We start from the raw sequence: 21982 nt of genomic DNA on the forward strand, positions 1-21982 counted from the left end.
TTTCCCACCAGCAACAAACACCATAACCAAAACAATACTCACAGGAGATGACAAAGTGATTTGGAGGTGCTCCAACAAAAGAGAGGTTAATTAATACACAGAGAGCGAGTGAAAAACAGAGGTCTACAAACATGGCATTTACAAAGAGATTGAGCTCCTGATATCTAAGAACAGAGATCTACAAACATGGCATTTACAAAGAGATTGAGCTCTAGAGCAAACAAATGATGGGGTTTTTAAACCATGGGGAAGGAACTGTGATAGGGTAGGAAACAGGAGGAGGTATGTCTTCTGATTGATGATTGATTGTTGACTGATTGGGGAGTGATGATTTTCATCTGTGAGGGGAGAAGGAGAGAAAAGAAACACACACACAGGATACACACACACACACAGGATAACTGTATCCGTAACACTCCCACCCTTAAAAGAGCAACCCTAGGGGTTGCGACTACAGTATTTCAATGAATACTCACAACAACAAAGCAACAACCTTGCAAAACATACAGAAATCATTTTCACACACGAGACAAAGCATCTGCCAACACATTATCAGAACCCTTTTTGTGGCGGATCTCCAAATTATAATTCTGTACAATCAGCGCCCAACGCATAAGGCGCTGGTTCTGGTTGTACATTCGGTGGAGAAAAACTAAGGGGTTATGGTCAGTATACACAATCACTGGTAGGGCACTGGAACCAATGTATACTTCAAAGTATTGCAGAGCCAACAACAAAGCAAGATCTTCTTGTTCTATTGTCGCATAGTTTGTTTGACATTTATTAAATTTACGGGAAAAATAACAAACAGGATGATCTACTCCACTCTTGTCCTGCTGCAGTAGAACAGCACCAGCACCTCTGGCACTAGCATCTACCTCAAGCTTGAACGGTTGTTCAAAATCCGGAGCAGCAAGTACAGGGGTACTACATAAGAGTGCTTTCGCTGATTCAAAAGCTCTCTTACAATCAGGGGACCACACAAATGGTCTTGCCGGACTGAGCAAATCAGTCAATGGAGCAACTACCGCAGATACATTTTTACAGAAGCTACGGTAGTAGCCAACCATCCCTAAAAAGCGCCGTAGCTCTCGTCTGGTGGTAGGTGCAGGGAATGCAGTTATAGCCAAGACCTTGGCATCAACAGGGCGCACCTGTCCATGGCCAACCTCTTTACCGAGATAGGTAACAGTAGCCTTCCCAAACTCACACTTTGCCAAATTCAGGGTTAGAGAAGCAGCTGCCAACCGTTCACATACTACCCTTAGTGAGTCTACATGATCTGACCACTCAGACGAATAAATCACTAGGTCATCAAGGTATGCACTACAATTAGGAACGCCAGCTAATACGGAGTTAACCAGTCGTTGGAAAGTGGCTGGTGCATTTCGCATCCCAAAAGCCATGACTGAGTACTGTAGGAAGTTGTCTGGGGTCACAAAGGCAGAAATCTCTGAAGCACGTGAAGTTAACGGAACCTGCCAGTAACCTTTTAAGAGGTCCAACTTAGTTACATACTTAGCAGCACCAATAGTATCGATACAGTCGTCCAGTCTGGGTAACGGGAACGAATCTGGCATTGTGACAGAATTTACCTTTCGATAATCCGTACATAACCTGGACGTACCATCAGGTTTAGGAACCAGAATGCAAGGAGAACTCCAAGGGCTTGAACTTGGCTTAGCCAGGTCATTCTCCAACAAATATTTCACCTCATCCCTCATTATCTTCCTCTTGGAAGCGTTGATACGATATGGGTGTTGCTTGGTAGGTGTAGCATTTCCAACATTAATGTCATGTTCCAACACATTTGTGCGAGTAGGAACGTCATTAAAGAGACATGGAAAACTGTGTAGTAGCCTCACAATATCATTAGCCTGTCCATCCGTTAAATGAACCAGACCTGATTGGATAGACAGCAGCATTTCTGAGTTGGGCAATCTAACACACTGCTGTTGAGTATTGCGCAACTCCAATCCATCATCATCATCATCAATATGACAGTCCACTTCAATGCTACGGCTATACGCTCAAATACACAAAAATAGGAGTCAACCTCTGACTCTCTGAACAAAGGTACTAAGGCAATCTGCCTACTAATGTCAAATGTGTTTGAGGACACAGCAGGTGAGGACGGCTCACTAACAGGCACAGTAGGAACGAAGGCTAGCCTCGCTGTCTCTGCCTCCAGTTCCTTCTGGGGCATTTTAAACGTCATCTGCCTCTGTTCTCGTTCTCGTTCTTTTTCTGCCTCAATTTTACAGATCTCCAAATCTAAATGCCGCTGTTCTCGTTCTCGTTCTTTTTCTGCCTCAATTTTACACATCTCCAACTGGAGAGTCTCTCGCCTAATTTGGGCTCTCTCTTCCACCTCTAGTTGGAACTGTGCTAAACGGACATCCCTCCTGGCATCACCGTTTGACAGTGGGGAGAGTGGTTCAAAATGGGACAATGTGGCTGGTGTTTTAGCCTCGCCCTCATTAACAGACACCAATGGGCTTACAGGAGCAGCAACATCCCCTACAGGGGTAGTATGCTCAGGCAGCGGTAACACAAGCACCTGCTCTTCCAACAATACATTTAACACCAGCTTTTTAACCTCCGACTTAACTACATTCTGTGGAATCGATACTGAATAATGGTCAGCCAAGGTCATTAAATCAACTCTACGACATTTGTCAAAAACCTCCCACGAAGGGTTATCCAAAAAGGACTTCAAATCAAAAGTAGCCATCTTACACTACTTCACAAGAGCCAACGAAAATAGTAAACACTAATGCTACTTCAGCTATGACGCTCAACACTGAACTATACCACTATCAACAATCTACATGAGCGGCATGGGTGTCAGTAAAGACAGATCCCGGATGAGCCCCCACTTATGTTACGAATCCCTTTTGGCCCGACAGTCTAGGGGGGATGGTAATGAGACCCGTAACATATCTCATGCAAATTATAGTTGTGACAAAGTAAGTGTGAACAAAATAACCACGACAACTGAAATAATACCGTCAAACTCAGGGTTTATTTATAAACACACAGTAATGGGGGGAGCAGGAAAAGGGGCTGAGCTGGACCCAAGGAAAGAAACAATAAATATGCAAAAACACCCCTAAGCTAGACTAGCCTACTTTAACAACAGCTAACTAACTAACCAAAAATACAGTGGGTGGTCCGCCCAGTTCTAACTAGTGTATTTAACAAAGTTCACCTACGGGTAGTGTATGCCCATGGGCGACTTGTCTTGGTTTCCCCCTTTTCCCACCAGCAACAAACAAACACCATAACCAAAACAATACTCACAGGAGATGACAAAGTGATTTGGAGGTGCTCCAACAAAAGAGAGGTTAATTAATACACAGAGAGCGAGTGAAAAACAGAGGTCTACAAACATGGCATTTACAAAGAGATTGAGCTCCTGAAATCTATGAAGAACAGAGATCTACAAACATGGCATTTACAAAGAGATTGAGCTCTAGAGCAAACAAATGATGGGGTTTTTAAACCATGGGGAAGGAACTGTGATAAGGTAGGAAACAGGAGGAGGTGTGTCTTCTGATTGATGATTGATTGTTGACTGATTGGGGAGTGATGATTTTCATCTGTGAGGTGAGAAGGAGAGAAAAGAAACACACACACAGGATAACTGTATCCGTAACACCCAACAATCAAACAGGAATACACTTGTAGAGATACGTTGCTGCTCGCTTTCCATCTTGCTCTTACTAGCTAAACCTTGACGTAAACTGAAACCTGCAAGCTCTCTAAGTTGAAAACAAATGTTGTGAATAGATATTTATGGCTGAATATTTACTGCCCACGGTAAGGGCTGCTTGAGTCTCTTTTCGAAAGATTAACATAAATGAGGGGGAAAGCAGTGGGCATAAGCCCACTTATTTGCTTCGCCCAGTGGATATGGACTAAACCAAAATATACTCTCCTGTAAATGTAATAGAACTCACCCCGGGAAGATACGGTTAGTTGAAAATGTACAAATCAATTATAGTGACCGGAAGATATCAGCAGTTCAGTCCGGATAAGAGAAAACAAACAAACTGTATTTTATCCCCCAGAAAGACCGTCCTGGCTCAGACGTTGTTCAGTTCTTTGAGAAAAGTGTGCACTTCTCCCGGTGTGTTGAAGAGATTGCTTCGGCCTTTGTACTGAACTTTCATCCGCGCAGGGTGGATGAGGTAGCCGGTGATGTTCTTCTCCTTCAGTGCTTTGGCGGCAGGTCTGAACCGCTTGCGACGTCTGGCGAGATCCGCACTCATATCCGGGAAAAGGCTGACCCTCTTTCCATTGATGGTGATGTCCCCTTTGGCTCTTGCGAGTTGCAGTATCTTCTCTCTGTCTTGGAAACGGAGGAACCTGATCAGGACGGCCCGTAGGGGCTCATCTGGCCGGGGTTTCGGCGCTGATGTTCTGTTGGCGCGTTCGATTTAAAGCGGCTTGGTGAAGATGATTATGCCTTGGACCTCCGGGATCCATTGAGTGAAGAAACGGACCGGGACACGGCCCTCGCTGTCCTCTTTCAATCCCACCACACGGATATTACTACGTCTACTCTGGTTCTCCATCTGATCTACCTTGTTTTTGAGGTAGGCATTGTCCTTTTGCAGTTGTATCAAGACCTGGTCATGTCGAGCGATGGTATCTTCAACTGTGCTAATGCGCAACTCTGCCTCAGTCGTTCTAAAAAGGAGATCATTCATGGAGGATTTCAGGTCGTCAATGGAAGAATGGAGTTCAGCCGATTTCTTATCAATTTTCATAGAAAGACCTTTGTTACCATCCTGAATTTCCCGGAGAAGAGTAGCCAGCATGTCGGCAGGCTCGCAACAGTCTGGAACTGTCGTCTGAGTTCTGAGGGCTAATGCTAATCTTGCTAGCTGTAGCGCTATCGTTATCTTGGGAATAAACAACGTTTTGGTCGTCCTTCATGCCTCTCGGTCGGAGGTCCATGGCTCTTTGGGAGGGTAAGTACTTGACAATTTATCAGCCGATGTTAGGATATTGTTTCAACGTTGTTATTTAGGTAAAAATAGAATAACTTTGAAGAGCTCGGTTTGTCAACGTCTGCTCTGCTCCGCGGCATCACGTGCTCCGGTGATATGGTCTTTGACTAGCCTCTCGAAGCACTATATGATGATGCTAGTGAGTGCAACTGTTCGGCAGTCATTCAGTTCAATTACTTCCCCTCTCTTGGGCACAGGGATGATAGTGGACATCTTGAAACAGGTGGGTATAGCAGCCTGAGCTAGGGAGAGATTGAAAATGCCAGATGGTTTGCACATGCTCTGAGGGCACAGGTCGGGATGCCGTCAGGGCCGGTAGCCTTGCGAGGGTTAACACATTTGAATGACTTACATATGTCCTTAGTGGTGACTGTAATGTGGGTGGCTTTCTTTTTGTAACCAGCGTTTGTAAGGAGCCCCTGCCACATTCGCCTTGTGTCTGACCCACTGAATTAATCCTCTACTTTGTCCCTATACTTGTGTTTCACAATCTTGTTCAATCTGTGTAAGACATATTTGTATTGTTTAACCTAACTATTGTCCCCGGTCACCTTGCCCTGTTTATAAGCAGCATCTCTCGCTTTCAGTTTTCCTACAAGTCGGCTATCAATCCACAGTTTTTGATTCGGGTATGCTTTTACAGATACTATAGGCAGTGGCGATTTTAGCATGTAAATCTTGGTGGGGCAAAAAAACTAAAAAACAAGTGGGATGCATGCCAGCAAAGCCACTACACAACACTAAGCAATACAGGAAGGAGGAGGAAGAATGGCGCCGGAGGGGATGGCTGCCGTTTTAGGAGCTCCTAACCAACTGTGCTATTTTGTAATTTTTTTTTGCATTGTTTGTAGCTTATTTTTGTACTTATTTTGTACATAATGTTGCTGCTACCGTCTCTTATGACCGACATTACTTCTGGACATCAGAACAGCGATTACTTTAACTCTTTTCTTTAAAGAGTCTGACGCGAAGGATATACTGCTTTCTCGGGAACGGGCCCAAATCCTTGTCACTTGCGTGAAGAAAAGACAGAGAAAAGGGGGCGGAGGTCGGCCTTCTGAGAATTCATAGGCGAGTGTGTAAACTCCACTACCATCCATTCTATTGCCCAACGTGCAATTATTAGAAAGCAAAATGGATGATATACGATCAATACTATACTACCAACAGGACAATAAAAACAGTAATATCTTATGTTTCATGTATCTCATGTATCTTATGCGTCATTACAGGATTAAGATTGAATCCTACCACACCGGCTTTGACGCTCGTCGGATGTGGCAGGGCTTGAAAACTATTACGGACTACAAAGAGAAACCCAGCCACAAGCTGCCCAGTGACGTGAGTCTACCAGATGAGCTAAATGTATTTTATGCTCGCTTCGAGGCAAATTTTGTCATCAAAGTCTGGCATTCTCAGGAATTATGGTGCTTTCAAAACAACTGGCAACTCGGGAAAAAACAAGGTAGAATCATGAAAAGCTGCCAGATTTACAATTCTGAGTTGGATGACCGTTCAAAACGTATTTTCCCAGTCGTCTTGAACTCAATGAACTCAAGTTTTCGCAGTTCCGAGTTAACAGTTCAGTTCAGTCATGAGCGCGGCACAAATCATGCTTCATTGACAGCACGACCAATGTCGAATGTTTATCATTTTAAACTTAGAAAAGAGCCCCTTATCCCCAGATCTGGGACCACACAGCCACCCCACTCAATAGCAGTCAGCCACTGTCACTGATTCCTTCCAAACCACTCATTGTTGAATTTGCAATTTCCAACTTGTTGTGTAATGTTTATGTCCAATGGCCGATGAGCACCGATACATTTGATCTATAATTTAATATAATCTTCAAATGACAAGGATTGAAAAGGATTTGCCAGTAGATTGTCGACTTGATTCATGATGATGACTGCTAGCTAAGATTTTGAAAGTATGACGTTGACATATCCAATCAAAGCTACTGTACATATAAAGTGATTTTACATTTTATCTGTGGCCAATGACCTTGAGCCATCTTGGATGGGCACTTCGAATGTAACTCTATGGCAGCACCCAAGGGACTTGAATTTTCTACTCAGACTTGGTGATGTAGTGGTCCTCATGAGTGACAGAACACTGAGCCAATCACGGCACAATGCTACGTATTTTCTGCTGGCTTGCCCCACCACCACAGAAAGCACTGAGCTAGGCTGAAACACCTATCCTTTGGAGCTGCCTTACTCAATAAAAGAGACCATGTTTGTATGCGGATTCATTAACTCAATGATATACATTTTTTTTACGTTGTTTGCAAACTGATATGTGACACGTATTAATGGCAAAATAACATGCAAAACAGGCAAGGCCCACCCCCCCAAAAAATTATATTTTCTTGCTAAAAATGTGGGGCTCAAAACAGGTGGGGCAGGTGGCTCACATGTTCCTGTACGTTTCCCTCGTTGCACCATGTCTTGTTGGTCATAAAGCAAAGCCCACCACCCTTGTTCTTGCCAGAGAGAGCCTGCTTCCTATCCGCTCGAAAAACTGTTAAACCCGCTGGCTGTATATAATCCATTTGGATGTCAGAGGAAAGCCAAGATCTGATATCCTTCTGGAAGGAGATCCTCACTCTAAGTTTGTCATGTTTGTTCATTAAGGATTGAACATTGGCGAATACTATGCTTGGAGGACAGGTTGCCAGGTGTCTAAATTAATCTCACTAAGATCCTTCCACGTCTGCCTCTCCATTGGCATCTTCACTTCCTATTCTCCGGCAGGACTCCCTCTCTCTTTTCTACTTGAGAAAAACAAGAAGAAAAAAGTAGAAACCTGAAATGTTTTATCGGAGCTCAAGGCGAGGCACCCTCTGTCAGCGCCATCTTCGCCATTATGGTGACACGTCACACTAATGGCAAGAGAACTAGACAAACAATCAATACAGTCAATAACTGTCTGACAGTGTGTCAAAACTCAGCATCTGCCTTGGTAAAATCTCACTATAATTCTTCAGAACTTGAAACTAGAAAGACAAATCTGAAGGATGTATCAGGATCCCTAGAAAGGGCAGCAATCAGGAATTAACAGCCTTGTCACGACTCCAAAATAGCGATTGTTCCAATTGAAATGTATTTCTGTCCTACTTTTCTATTGTTCATCCCCGTATCCAGTTTCCACTTTGTGTCTATTCTTAGTTCTATAGTTCTATTGTCTGTGGGATTATGGTGACGTTTTATTTTATCATTGCTACAGCACCTTCAGTGCCGTCGCCGCCAGGTTACTAGTGGTCATTCAGCGCAACGTGATCTACCTACTACTATATAACACTGCAACGCTATATATCTCCTACTTAGCTTTATGCTGGATGTGTACCCTACTTACTGGCACAGTGTTCACAGGATTACCTGGTGTTTTCCAGTGACAATCAAGGGTAATCTTGAAGTTGTCTGACTCTTTAGAAAAAGATAACAGCCGTCATTTATTGCAGCCATTGCTGATAATCAACAACCTTTTTTCATTTATTTGTCCTTGAATGTATCAGCCCATCCACTGAAAACATTAGGAACACCTTCCTACTATTGAGTTGCACACCTTTTTGCACTCAAAATAGCCTCAATACTTCAGGGCATGGACTCTACAAGGTATCGAAAGTGTTCCACAGATATGCTGGTTCATGTTGATTCCAATGCTTCCCACAGTTGTGTGAAGTTGGCTGGATGTCCTTTGGGTGGTGAACCATTCTTGATACAAAAGGGAAACTGTTGAGCATGAAAAACCTAGCAGAGTTGCAGTTCTTGACATGCTTAAACCGGTGTGCCTGGCACCTACTACCATACCCCGTTCAAAGGAACTTAAATCTTTTGTCTTGCCCATTCACCCTCTGAAAGGCACACATACACAATATATGTCTCAATTGTCTCAAGGCTTAAAAATCCTTCTTTAACCTGCCTCCCTCCTTCATATACACTGATTGAAGTTGATTTAATAAGTGACATCAATAAGGGATCATAGCTTTCACCTGGATTCACCTGGTCCAGTCTATGTCATGGAAAGGACAGTTGTTCCTAATGTTTTGTACACTCAATGTATATTACCAAATTGTGAACCCTACGAGACTTCCTGAGAAAATGAAGGCTAGCTAGATAAAGTGTTGTTATACAGTACATCCACTAACGAAGAACATATTGATCCACTCTTCCAGTGGACTCCAGTGTCACTGATGGGAGGATATAGATAGATGGTAGAGAGGAGACAGCATGAGATGTGGCATGTGGTTGTTGTGGCTACAGTGGAACAGCTAAATAATCATTGTATTTGAAGTCAATCTGAACAGAAGTCATGTCACGTGTATTTTCAGGCTAATCAGGTTAGTCTAAATTAGACCGGGTAGGAACACAACTGAAACAGCTGTTGCGTTTCCTATCAGGAAGGAGGGACCAATTTCGATATAGCAACACACACATATGCATCCAATCAAATGAGGGGTCAACATTGACGCTGCTAAGACCAATAAAACATCAGAGGTTGGAGATATCAATCTGGCAAAGGCAATATTAGTCAGATAAGGATAAATGAGACCTTTCAAAGAGGAGAATGTGACAGCATCTCTCCACAGACCATTACAGTGCCCCCTTGGGGATTGAGCTCAGCTCTAGATCCCCCCTCACCCCCAGGACTGGATCACTCCCTTTATCTAATTTAGAACAATCCTGTTTGGACCAAGCTCCGTGGTGCTGCTCTCTGATCCACACCCAGTAGCTTCTACAACAAGGTTACCCAACTGGCGGCCCTCTGTGATTTTATTTGGCCCCCCGAAACTTACATTTAAAAAAATATATACAGTGCATATATTCATCTTCGGATGGGACGTTAAACGGGTGTCCTGACTCTCTGTAGTCAATAAAAGATCCCATGGCACTAATCGTAAGATTAGGGATGTTAAATCCGGTGTCCTGGCTAAATTCCCAATCTGGCTCTCATACTATCATGGTCACCTAATCATCCCCAGCTTACAATCGACTCATTTATCCCCCTCCTCTCCCCTGTAACTATTCCCCAGGTCTTTGCTGTATATGAGAATGTGTTCTCAGTCAACTTACCTGTTAAAGTAAGGTTTAAATAATATATATGTAATTTATATTACATATATATAAAAGTATGTGGACACACCACCTTCAAATGAGTGGATTTGGCTATTGTAGCCACACCCATTGCTGACAGGTGTATAAAATCGAGCAAACACTCATGCAATCTCCACAGACAAACATTGGCCGTAGAATGGCCTTACTGAAGAGCTTGATGCCACATTACCAAAAAGTCAGTTCGTCATATTTCTGCCCTGCTAGAGCTGCCCCGGTCAACTGTAAGTACTGTTATTGTGAAGTGGACACGTCTAGGACAACAAAGGCTCAGCCGCGAAGTGATAGGCCACACAAGCTCACAGAACGGGAACGCCGAGTGCTGAAGCGCGTAACAATCGTCTGTCCTCGGTTGCAACATTCACTACCGAGTTCCAAACTGCCTCTGGAAGCAACATCAGCACAAGAAATGTTTGTCGGGAGCTTCATGAAATGGGTTTCCATGGCCGAGCAGCCACACACAAGCCTAAGATCACCATGCGCAATGCTAAGAGTCGGCTGGAGTTGTGTAAAGCTCACTGCCATTGGAATCTGGAGGGATGAATCGTGCTTCACCATCTGGCAGTCCAATGGACAAATCTGGGTTTGGCAGATACCAGGAGAATGCTAACTGCCCCAATGCATATTGCCAAATGTAAAGTTTGGTGGAGGTGGAATAATGGTCTGGGACTGCTTTTCATGGTTTTCCTTCAGCTTCACTGAAGGGAAATCAACGCTACAGCATACAATGACATTCTCTAGATGATTCTGTGCTTCCAACTTTTGGTGAAGGCCCTTTCTTGTTTCAGCTTGACAATGCCCCCATGCACAAAGCGAGGTCAATATCAAATCAAATCCTAGACAATTGTATTGGTCACATGGTTAGCAGATGTTAATGCGAGTGCTGCAAAATGCTTGTGCTTCTAGTTCTGACAGTGCAGTAATATCGAACAAGTAATCTAACAATTTCCTAACAGCTACCTAATACACACAAATCTAAAGGGATGAATGAGAATATGTACATATAAATATATGGATGAGCGATGGCCGGGCGGCATAGGCAAGGTGCAATAGATGGTATAAAATACAGTATATACAGTGCATTGCGAAAATATTCGGCCCCCTTGAACTTTGCGACCTTTTGCCACATTTCAGGCTTCAAACATAAAGATATAAAACTGTATTTTTTTGTGAAGAATCAATAACAAGTGGGACACAATCATGAAGTGGAACGACATTTATTGGATATTTCAAACTTTTTAAACAAATCAAAAACTGAAAAATTGGGCGTGCAAAATTATTCAGCCCCCTTTAGTTAATACTTTGTAGCGCCACCTTTTGCTGCGATTACAGCTGTAAGTCGCTTGGGGTATGTCTCTATCAGTTTTGCACATCGAGAGACTGACATTCTTTCCCATTCCTCCTTGCAAAACAGCTCGAGCTCAGTGAGGTTGGATGGAGAGCATTTGTGAACAGCAGTTTTCAGTTCTTTCCACAGATTCTCGATTGGATTCAGGTCTGGACTTTGACTTGGCCATTCTAACACCTGGATATGTTTATTTTTTAACCATTCCATTGTAGATTTTGCTTTATGTTTTGGATCATTGTCTTGTTGGAAGACAAATCTCCTTCCCAGTCTCAGGTCTTTTGCAGACTCCATCAGGTTTTCTTCCAGAATGGTCCTGTATTTGGCTCCATCCATCTTCCCATCCATTTTAACCATCTTCCCTGTCCCTGCTGAAGAAAAGCAGGCCCAAACCATGATGCTGCCACCAACATGTTTGACAGTGGGTATGGTGTGTTCAGGGTGATGAGCTGTGTTGCTTTTACGCCAAACATAACGTTTTGCATTGTTGCCAAAAAGTTCAATTTTGGTTTCATCTGACCAGAGCACCTTCTTCCACATGTTTGGTGTGTCTCCCAGGTGGCTTGTGGCAAACTTTAAACAACACTTTTTATGGATATCTTTAAGAAATGGCTTTCTTCTTGCCACTCTTCCATAAAGGCCAGATTTGTGCAATATACAACTGATTGTTGTTGTCAGCTAGATCTCTGCAGTTCATCCAGAGTGATCATGGGCCTCTTGGCTGCATCTCTGATCAGTCTTCTCCTTGTATGAGCTGAAAGTTTAGAGGGACGGCCAGGTCTTGGTAGATTTGCAGTGGTCTGATACTCTTTCCATTTCAATATTATCGCTTGCACAGTGCTCCTTGGGATGTTTAAAGCTTGGGAAATATTTTTGTATCCAAATCCGGCTTTAAACTTCTTCACAACAGTATCTCGGACCTGCCTGGTGTGTTCCTTGTTCTTCATGATGCTCTCTGATGCTCTCTGCGCTTTTAACGGACCTCTGAGACTATCACAGTGCAGGTGCATTTATATGGAGACTTGATTACACACAGGTGGATTGTATTTATCATCATTAGTCATTTAGGTCAACATTGGATCATTCAGAGATCCTCACTGAACTTCTGGAGAGAGTTTGCTGCACTGAAAGTAAAGGGGCTGAATAATTTTGCACGCCCAATTTTTCAGTTTTTGATTTGTTAAAAAAGTTTGAAATATCCAATAAATGTCGTTCCACTTCATGATTGTGTCCCACTTGTTGTTGATTCTTCACAAAAAAATACAGTTTTATATCTTTATGTTTGAAGCCTGAAATGTGGCAAAAGGTTGCAAAGTTCAAGGGGGCCGAATACTTTCGCAATGCACTGTACATTTGATTTGAGTAATGTAAGATTTGTAGACATTATTAAAGTGGCATTATTTAAAGTGCCATTGTTTAAAGTGACTAGTGATCCATTTATTAAAGTGGCCAGTGATTGGGTCTCAATGTAGGCAGCGCAACCTCTGAGTTAGTGATTTCTGTTTAGCAGTCTGATGTCCTTGAGATAGAAGCTGTTTTTCAGTCTCTCGGTCCCTGCTTTGACGCACATGTACTGACCTTGCCATCTGGATGGTAGCGGTGTGAACAGGCAATGGCTCGGGTGGTTGTTGTCCTTGACGATGTTTTTGGCATTCCTATGACATCGGGTGCTGTAAGTGTCATGGATGGCAGGTAGTTTGCGTTGTGCAGACCGCACCACCCTCTGGAGAGCCTTGTGGTTGAGGGCGGTGCAGTTGCCGTACCAGGCTGTGATACAACCTGACAGGAAGCTCTCTATTTTGCATCTGTAAAAATTTGTCAGGGTTTTGGGTGACATGCTAAATTTCTTCAACGAGGCGCTGTTGCGCCTTCTTCACGACACTGTCAGTGTGGGTGAATCATTTCAGTTTGTCTGTGAGGACCTTTACAGAAATGAGCCCTGACCAACACCATCTAACACCTTTGGGATGAATTGGAACGCTGACTGCGAGAGTGGAGGCTGTTATAACAGCAAAGGGGGGACCAACTCCATATTAATGCCCATTACATAGGAATGAGATGTTCAACGAGCAGGTGTCCACATACTTTTGGTCATGTAGTGTATATAAACGGAACCAAAATATAAACGCAACATGCAACAATTTCTAAGATTTTACTGAGTTACAGTTCATATAAGGAAATCAGTCAATTTAAATAAATTCATTAGATCCTAATCTACGGATTTGACATGACGGGGAATAAAGATGTACCTCTGTTGGTCACAGATACATTGGGGCAAAAAAGTATTTAGTCAGCCACCAATTGTGCAAGTTCTCCCACTTAAAAAGATGAGAGAGGCCTGTAATTTTCATCATAGGTACACTTCAACTATGACAGACAAAATTAAAAGAAATCCAGAAAATCACATTGTAGGATTTTTTATGAATTTATTTGCAAATTATGGTGGAAAATAAGTATTTGGTCACCTACAAACAAGCAAGATTTTGGGCTCTCACAGACCTGTAACTTCTTCTTTAAGAGGCTCCTCTGTCCGCCACTCGTTACCTGTATTAATGGCACCTGTTTGAACTTGTTATCAGTATAAAAGACACCTGTCCACAACCTCAAACAGTCACACTCCAAACACCAGAAACAATATTGTAGACTTGAACCAGGCTGGGAAGACTGAATCTGCAATAGGTAAGCAGCTTGGTTTGAAGAAATCAACTGTGGGAGCAATTATTAAGAAATGGAAGACATACAAGACCACTGATAATCTCCCTCGATCTGGGGCTCCACGCAAGATCTCACCCCGTGGGGTCAAAATGATCACAAGAACGGTGAGCAAAAATCCCAGAACCACACGGGGGGACCTAGTGAATGACCTGCAGAGAGCTGGGACCAAAGTAACAAAGCCTACCATCGGTAACACACTACGCCGCCAGGGACTCAAATCTTGCAGTGCCAGACGTGTCCCACTGCTTAAGCCAGTACATGTCCAGGCCCGTCTGAAGTTTGCTAGAGAGCATTTGGATGATCCAGAAGAAGATTGGGAGAATGTCATATGGTCAGATGAAACCAAAATATAACTTTTTGGTAAAAACTCAACTCGTCGTGTTTGGAGGACAAAGAATGCTGAGTTGCGTCCAAAGAACACCATTCCTACTGTGAAGCATGGGGGTGGAAACATGGTACCTGTGGTAAATTAAATTGATTGGACATGATTTGGAAAGGCATACCCCTGTCTATATAAGGTCCCATAGTTTACAGTGAATGTCAGAGCAAAAAACTAAGCCATGAGGTCGAAGGAATTGTCCTAGAGCTCCGAGACAGAATTGTGTCGAGGCACACACCTGGTGAAGGGAACCAAAACATTTCTGCAGCATTGAAGGTCCCAAGAACACAGTGGCCTCCATCATTCTTAACTGGAAGAAGTCTGGAACCACCAAGACTCTTCCTAGAGCTGGCCGCCCGGCCAAACTGAGCAATCGGGGGAGAAGGGCCTTGGTCAGGGAGGTGACCAAGAACCCAATGGTCACTCTGACAGAGCTCCAGAGTTCCTCTGTCGAGATGGGAGAACCTTCCAGAAGGACAACCATCGCTGCAGCACTCCACCAATCAGGCCTTTATGGTAGAGTGACCAGACGGAAGCCACTCCTCAGTAAAAGACACATGACAGCCTGCTTGAAGTTGGCCAAAAGGAACCTAAAGGACTCTCAGACCATGAGAAACAAGATTCTCTGGTCTGACGAAACCAAGATTGAACTCTTTGGTCTGAATGCCAAGCGTCACGTCTGGAGGAAACCTGGCACCATCCCATGTTTTTCAGAGGCAAGAACTGGGAGACTAGTCAGGATTGAGGGAAAGATGAAAGGAGCAAGGTACAGAGTTAACCATCCCATGTTTTTCAGAGGCAAGAACTGGGAGACTAGTCAGGATTGAGGGAAAGATGAAAGGAGCAAGGTACAGAGATATCGTTGATGAAAACCTGCTCTCTGAATGTCCTTGATTGGCCCAGCCAGAGGCCGGACTTGAACCCGATCGAACATCTCTGCAGAGACCTGAAAATAGCTGTGCAGTGACCCTCCCCATCCAATCTGACAGAGCTTGGAGGTTCTGCAGAGAATAATGGGAGAAACTCCCCAAATAAGGTGTGCCAAGCTTGTCGTGTCATACCCAAGAAGACTCAAGGCTGTAATCGCTGCCACAGGTGCTTCAACAAAGCACTGAGTAAAGGGTCTGAATACTTCTAAATTTAATATACGTTTTTTGACTTGTAACACATTTTCCAAAAATTCTAAAAACCTGTTTTTGTTTGTCGATATGGGGTATTGTGTTTAGATTGATTTAATCTATTTTAGAATAAGGATGTAAAGTAACAAAATGTGGAAAAAGTCAAGAGGTCTGATTACTTTCCGAATGAACTGTGTGTACATATATATATATCCATCCTGATACACACACAGTACCAGTCAAACATTTGGACACAACTACGCATTCCTGGGTTTTCTTGATTTTTTAAAAACTATTTTCTACATTGTAGGATAATAGTGAAGACATCAAAACTGTGAAATAACACATATTGAATCATGTCGTAACCAAAAAAGTGTTAAGGCTGTTAAATGTAAATCAATTAATTAGGCCCTAATCTATGGATTTCACATGACTGGGCAGGAGTGCAGCCATGGGTGAGCTTGGGAGGGCATAGGCCTACCCACTTGGGAGCCAGACCCACCCACTGGGGAGCCAGACCCACCCACTGGGGAGCCAGACCCACCAACTGGGAAGCAAGAGCCACCCACTGGGGAGCCAGACCCAGCCAAACAATGTTTTTACCTACAAAAGGGCTTTATTAGAGATAGAAAAACTCCGGGTGGCTGGCCTCAGACAATCCCGCAGGTGAAAAAGACGGATTTGGAGGTCCTGGGCTGGCTACATGTGGTTTGTGGTTGTGAAGCCGGTTGGACATACTGCCATATTCTGTAAAACGACATGGGAGGTGGCTTATGGAAGAGAAATCAACATTAAATTCTTTGGTAACAGCTCGTGGACATTCCTGCAGTCAGAATGCCAATTGCACAATCTGTCAAAACTTGAGATGTCTGTGGCATTGTGTTGTGTGACACACCTGTCAGGTGGATGGATTATCTTGGCAAAGGAGAAATGTTCACTAACAGGGATGTAAACACATTTGTGCTCAACATTTGACAGAAATAAGCTTTTTGTGCTCATGGAACATTTCGGTGATCTTTTATTTCAGCTCATGAAACCTGGGACCAACACTTCACATGTTGCGTTTATATTTTTGTTCGGTATATATATATATATATATATACACACACACACAGTGGGGAGAATTTGATATACTGATACTGATTTGATACACTGCCGATTTTGCAGGTTTTCCTACTTACAAAGCATGTAGAGGTCTGTAATTTTTATCATAGGTACACTTCAACTGTGAGAGACGGAATCTAAAACAAAAATCCAGAAAATCACATTGAATGATTTTTAAGTAATGAATTAGCATTTTATTGCATGACATAAGTATTTGATCACCTACCAACCAGTAAGAATTCCGGCTCTCACAGACCTGTTAGTTTTTCTTTAAGAAGCCCTCCTGTTCTCCACTCATTACCTGTATTAACTGCACCTGTTTGAACTTGTTACCTGTATAAAAGACACCTGTTCACACTCTCATTCAAACAGACTCCAACCTCTCCACAATGGCCAAGACCAGAGAGCTGTGTAAGGACATCAGGGTTAAATTGTAGATCCGCACAAGGCTGGGATGGGCTACAGGACAATAGGCAAGCAGCTTGGTGAGAAGGCAACAACTGTTGGCGCAATTATTAGAAAATGGAAGAAGTTCAAGGTGACGGTCAATCACCCTCGGTCTGGGGCTCCATGCAAGATCTCACCTCGTGAGGCATCAATGCTCATGAGGAAGGTGAGGGATCAGCCCAGAACTACACAGCAGGACCTGGTCAATGACCTGAAGAGAGCTGGGACCACAGTCTCAAAGAAAACCATTAATAACACACTACGCCGTCATGGATTAAAATCCTGCAGCGCACGCAAGGTCCCCCTGCTCAAGCCAGCGCATGTCCAGGCCCGTCTAAAGTTTGCCAATGGCCATCTGGATGATCCAGAGGAGGAATGGGAGAAGGTCATGTGGTCTGATGAGACAAAAAAATAGAGCTTTTTGGTCTAAACTCCACTCGCCGTGTTTGGAGGAAGAAGAAGGATGAGTACAACCCCAAGAACACCATCCCAACCGTAAAGCATGGAGGTGGAAGCATCATTCTTTGGGGATGCTCTTCTGCAAAGGGGACAGGACGACTGCACCGTATTGAGGGGAGGATGGATGGGGTCATGTATTGCGAGATCTTGGCCAACAACCTCCTTCCCTCAGTAAGAGCATTGAAGATGGGTCGTGGCTGGGTCTTCCAGCATGACAACGACCCGAAACACACAGCCTGGGCAACTAAAGAGTGGCTCCGTAAGAAGCACCTCAAGGTCCTGGAGTGGCCTAGCCAGTCTCCAGACCTGAACCCAAAAGAAAATCTTCGGAGGGAGCTGATAGTCCGTATTGCCCAGCGACAGCCCCGAAACCTGAAGGATCTGGAGAAGGTCTGTATGGAGGAGTGGGCCAAAATCCCTGCTGCAGTGTATGCAAAGCTGGTCAAGAACTACAGGAAATGTATGATCTCTGTAATTGCAAACAAAGGTTTCTGTACCAAATATTAAGTTCTGCTTTTCTGATGTATCAAATACTTATGTCATGCAATAAAATTTAAATTAATTACTTACAAATCATACAATGTGATGTTTTAGATTCCGTCTCTCACAGTTGAAGTGTACCTATGAAAAAAATTACCCGACCTCTACATGCTTTGTAAGTAGGAAAAACTGCAAAATCGGCAGTGTATCAAATACTTGTTCTCCCCACTGTATATATCCACAGTTGAAGTCGGAAGTTTACATACACTTGGGTTGGAATCATTAAAACTTGTTTTTCAACCACTCCACAAGTGTCTTGTTAACAAACTATAGGCAAGTTTGTTAGGACATCTACCTTGTGCATGACACAAGTAATTTTTCCAACAATTGTTAACAGACAGATTATTTCACTTATAATTCACTGTATCACAATTCCAGTGGGTCAGAAGTTCGCATACACTAAGATGACTGTGCCTTTAAACAGCTTGGAAAATTTCCAGAAATGTATGTCATGGCTTTCGAAGCTTCTGATAGGCTAATTGACAACATTTGAGTCAATTGGAGGTGTACCTGTGGATGTATTTCAAGGCCTACCTTCAAACACAGTGACTCTTTGCTTGACATCATGAGAAAATCTAAAGAAATCAGCCAAGACCTCAGCAAAAAAATGATAGACCTCCACAAGTCTGGTTCATCCTTGGGAGAAAATTCCAAACGCCTGAAGGTACCACGTTCATCTGTACAAACAATAGTACGCAAGTATAAACACCATGGGACCACGCAGCTGTCATAACGCTCAGGAAGGAGACGCATTCTGTCTCCTAGAGATGAACGTACTTTGGTGCGAAAAGTGCAAATCAATCCCAAAACAACAGCAAAGGACCTTGTGAAGATGCTGGAGGAAACAGAAAGAAAAGTATCTATATCCACAGTAAAACAAGTCCTATATCGACATAACCTGAAAGGCCGCTCACCAAGTAAGAAGCCACTGCTCCAAAACCGCCATAAAAATCCAGACTACAGTTTGCAATTGCACATGGGGACAAATATCGCACTCTTTGGAGAAATGTCCTCTGGTCTGATGAAACAAAAATATAACTGATTGGCCATAATGACCATCGTTATGTTCGGAGGAAAAAGGGGGAGGCTTGCAAGCCGAAGAACACCATCCCAACCATGAAGCACGGGGATGGCAGCATCATGTTGTGGGGGTGCTTTGCTGCAGGAGGGACTGGTGCACTTCACAAAATAGATGGCATCATGAGGGACAAAAAATATGTGGATATATTGAAGCAACATCTCAAGACATCAGTCAGGAAGTTAAAGCTTGGTCGCAAATGGTACTTCCAAATGGACAATGACCCCAAGCATACTTCCAAAGTTGTGACAAAATGGCTTAAGGACAACAAAGTCAAGGTATTGGAGTGGCCATCACAAAGCTCCGATCTCAATCGCATAGAAAATTTGTCGAGCAAGGAGGCCTACAAACCATACTCAGTTACACCAGCTCTGTCAGGAGGAATTGCTCTGTCAGGAGGAATGGGACACAATTCACCCAACTTATTGTGGGAAGCTTGTGGAACGCTACCTGAAACGAAGACTGCTGTCGGCCATCCAACGAAAGAAAGGCACAATTTACGATCACTACGTGACCTGCTGCAGTTAGTACAGCCCAATATTAAAACACAACACAGGTAATTGATTCCTTTCAGACATCTCCCTAATCATCCCATAGACTGGGGCCTGGGTAATCAGACCTTCCCGACAGCTACTCACATGTGATAATGTTGGCAAGTAACCCCAAGAGGCCTCTCCTATACCCCTCAGTGATAAAGGTCCCTAGTGGTAGCCAAGCTGGGATTAAAGAGGCTTTTTTGCTTTGTGTTTGTCACAAGAACAGCTCAGGCAGCTAATGACCACTTCTTCATAAATCTCCCCTGGTCTGCCTGGGACCTGGCTGGCTCAGAGCTCTGTCTTGATCAGCCACATTCTCTCTGAGCTCCAAACCATTCCGCCTCCTGTCCTGCTTGGACTCGGTTGAGGGATGGGTGCCTTTTAATGTCCCCTACCCCTCCACCCTCCTGATCTCCTCCTGTTCTTCTCTGCTCAACAGTCAGTCAGAAGGGCAGCTCTGGTCCACTGTCTCACTGTTCTCTGCCCTCTGTAGGGGGGCAGAGGTCACCGCATAGTGTGTGTGATTGGGTAAAGACGTCACAAGCTGCAGTAATACAAAAAACGACAAAACAAGAGAACAATTTCTCATTTCTGTCTCAAAACCACTTGCATTAAGTATTGTGACTGTTGTTTTAAAGGGTGTGTTGTGGTTAGTCGCTGCACTTAAAATGTTCTCTGATAGTTTGGAATCACTCTTCCCCCTCTCTTCCCTTTCCCTGGTTAAAACATTGACTTTATTGTTATAATAACCATTGCAAAATAAATGTTCAGACAGGCAGTGTCTATGTGCTGCTTTGGAGGGCAGCACCATTCTAAGGCAGACAAAGGCGGGGCGGCAGGTAGCCTAGTGGTTAGAGAGTTGGGCCAGTAACCGAAAGGTTGCTAGATTGAATCCCCGAGCTGTCGTTCTGCCCCTGAACAAGGCAGTTTTAACTCACTGTTCCTAGGCCGTCATTGTAAATAAGAATTTGTTCTTAACTGACTTGCCTAGTTAAATAAAGGTAAAAAACAACAACAAAAAAAACATTAGATGCTTCAATCACTATTAGGAGGCCATCTGCCCATTAATACATACAGCCAATGAAAAGTGAACGTACCTCTGTTACGATTTAAGACAAAGTTTATTCAACTTATCATGGAATGAGACACTCCTGACAGCGCACAAAGAAGTACATTTTGTCCAATAATGTCTGGCTATGTCTGTAGCAAGCTAAGCCGTTTCAATTTAGCCCCCTGTTCCGTATCGGTAGGGATTCCACGGTAGGGCTGGACTGGAAACACATGTGGTTAGTGGAGCTTCAGGAGTTGCTGCTGCCTGCTTAACAGATGGATGCTCTGATGCTCTGCTCTTAACGTGGGCCAGACCAGGGGCCAACAGAGGCCTTGCTTTCAACACCCATACCCGTTTCGCTTATCTTTAGGCCTTCTGGAGGATATGATGGAGAGGTGGGAGAGCCGAGGGCAGCCAGCACCAGAGGTAGTAGGGAAAAGAAGGAAAGGTAAGGCCCATGAGACTGCTGTAGGGTCTCCTAGGGAGACTAGCTGTCAATCACAGTTGGGAAAGGCTTTGACTCTTACACTCACACCTCACCTTGGATGTCAGTCGTCAGGCTTTGATGCCGACCCCCCCGTGTGAGACCACCAAATGTGGCCTGGTTTGGTATTTTCACGCTGTCGCTCAAAATACATTGCATGCTGTCTGTCTGTGGATGTACAGTAACGAGAATGGAAGATGTGTCCAGGAACAAGTCCACAAAGAAATCCCCTCACATTGTTAAGACACTTCACTGGGGCTGTGATTGCTAAACCTATTTCCCACCTGCACGGCACTGGTGAAGAATCTGGGCAGGGGCAGGGCATAGTGGGGGCAGGTTGAAAGGCGGGCAGAGCCGGGGGTGGGAACAGACTACAGGTGTGGAGCCCTCTGCTTTGTATTTCTGCATCTGTGAAAGTGTGGCCTCTTAATTCCAGGGAGATGTCTCCCTTTCAGTATGGCTTTGCAGCATAACAGCAGAGGTGAGCTGGAGCTGGGACTGATGCCCATGGCTGGGGCTGATATCTGGTACAGTAAATCACTGAATATAATATAAATTATGGAGTGCCTGCCTGCTTCCCAGAGTTAACCTGAG

Source organism: Oncorhynchus clarkii, chromosome 12 (assembly GCF_045791955.1).
Source record: "Oncorhynchus clarkii lewisi isolate Uvic-CL-2024 chromosome 12, UVic_Ocla_1.0, whole genome shotgun sequence".
Classification (NCBI taxonomy): Eukaryota; Metazoa; Chordata; class Actinopteri; order Salmoniformes; family Salmonidae; genus Oncorhynchus; species Oncorhynchus clarkii.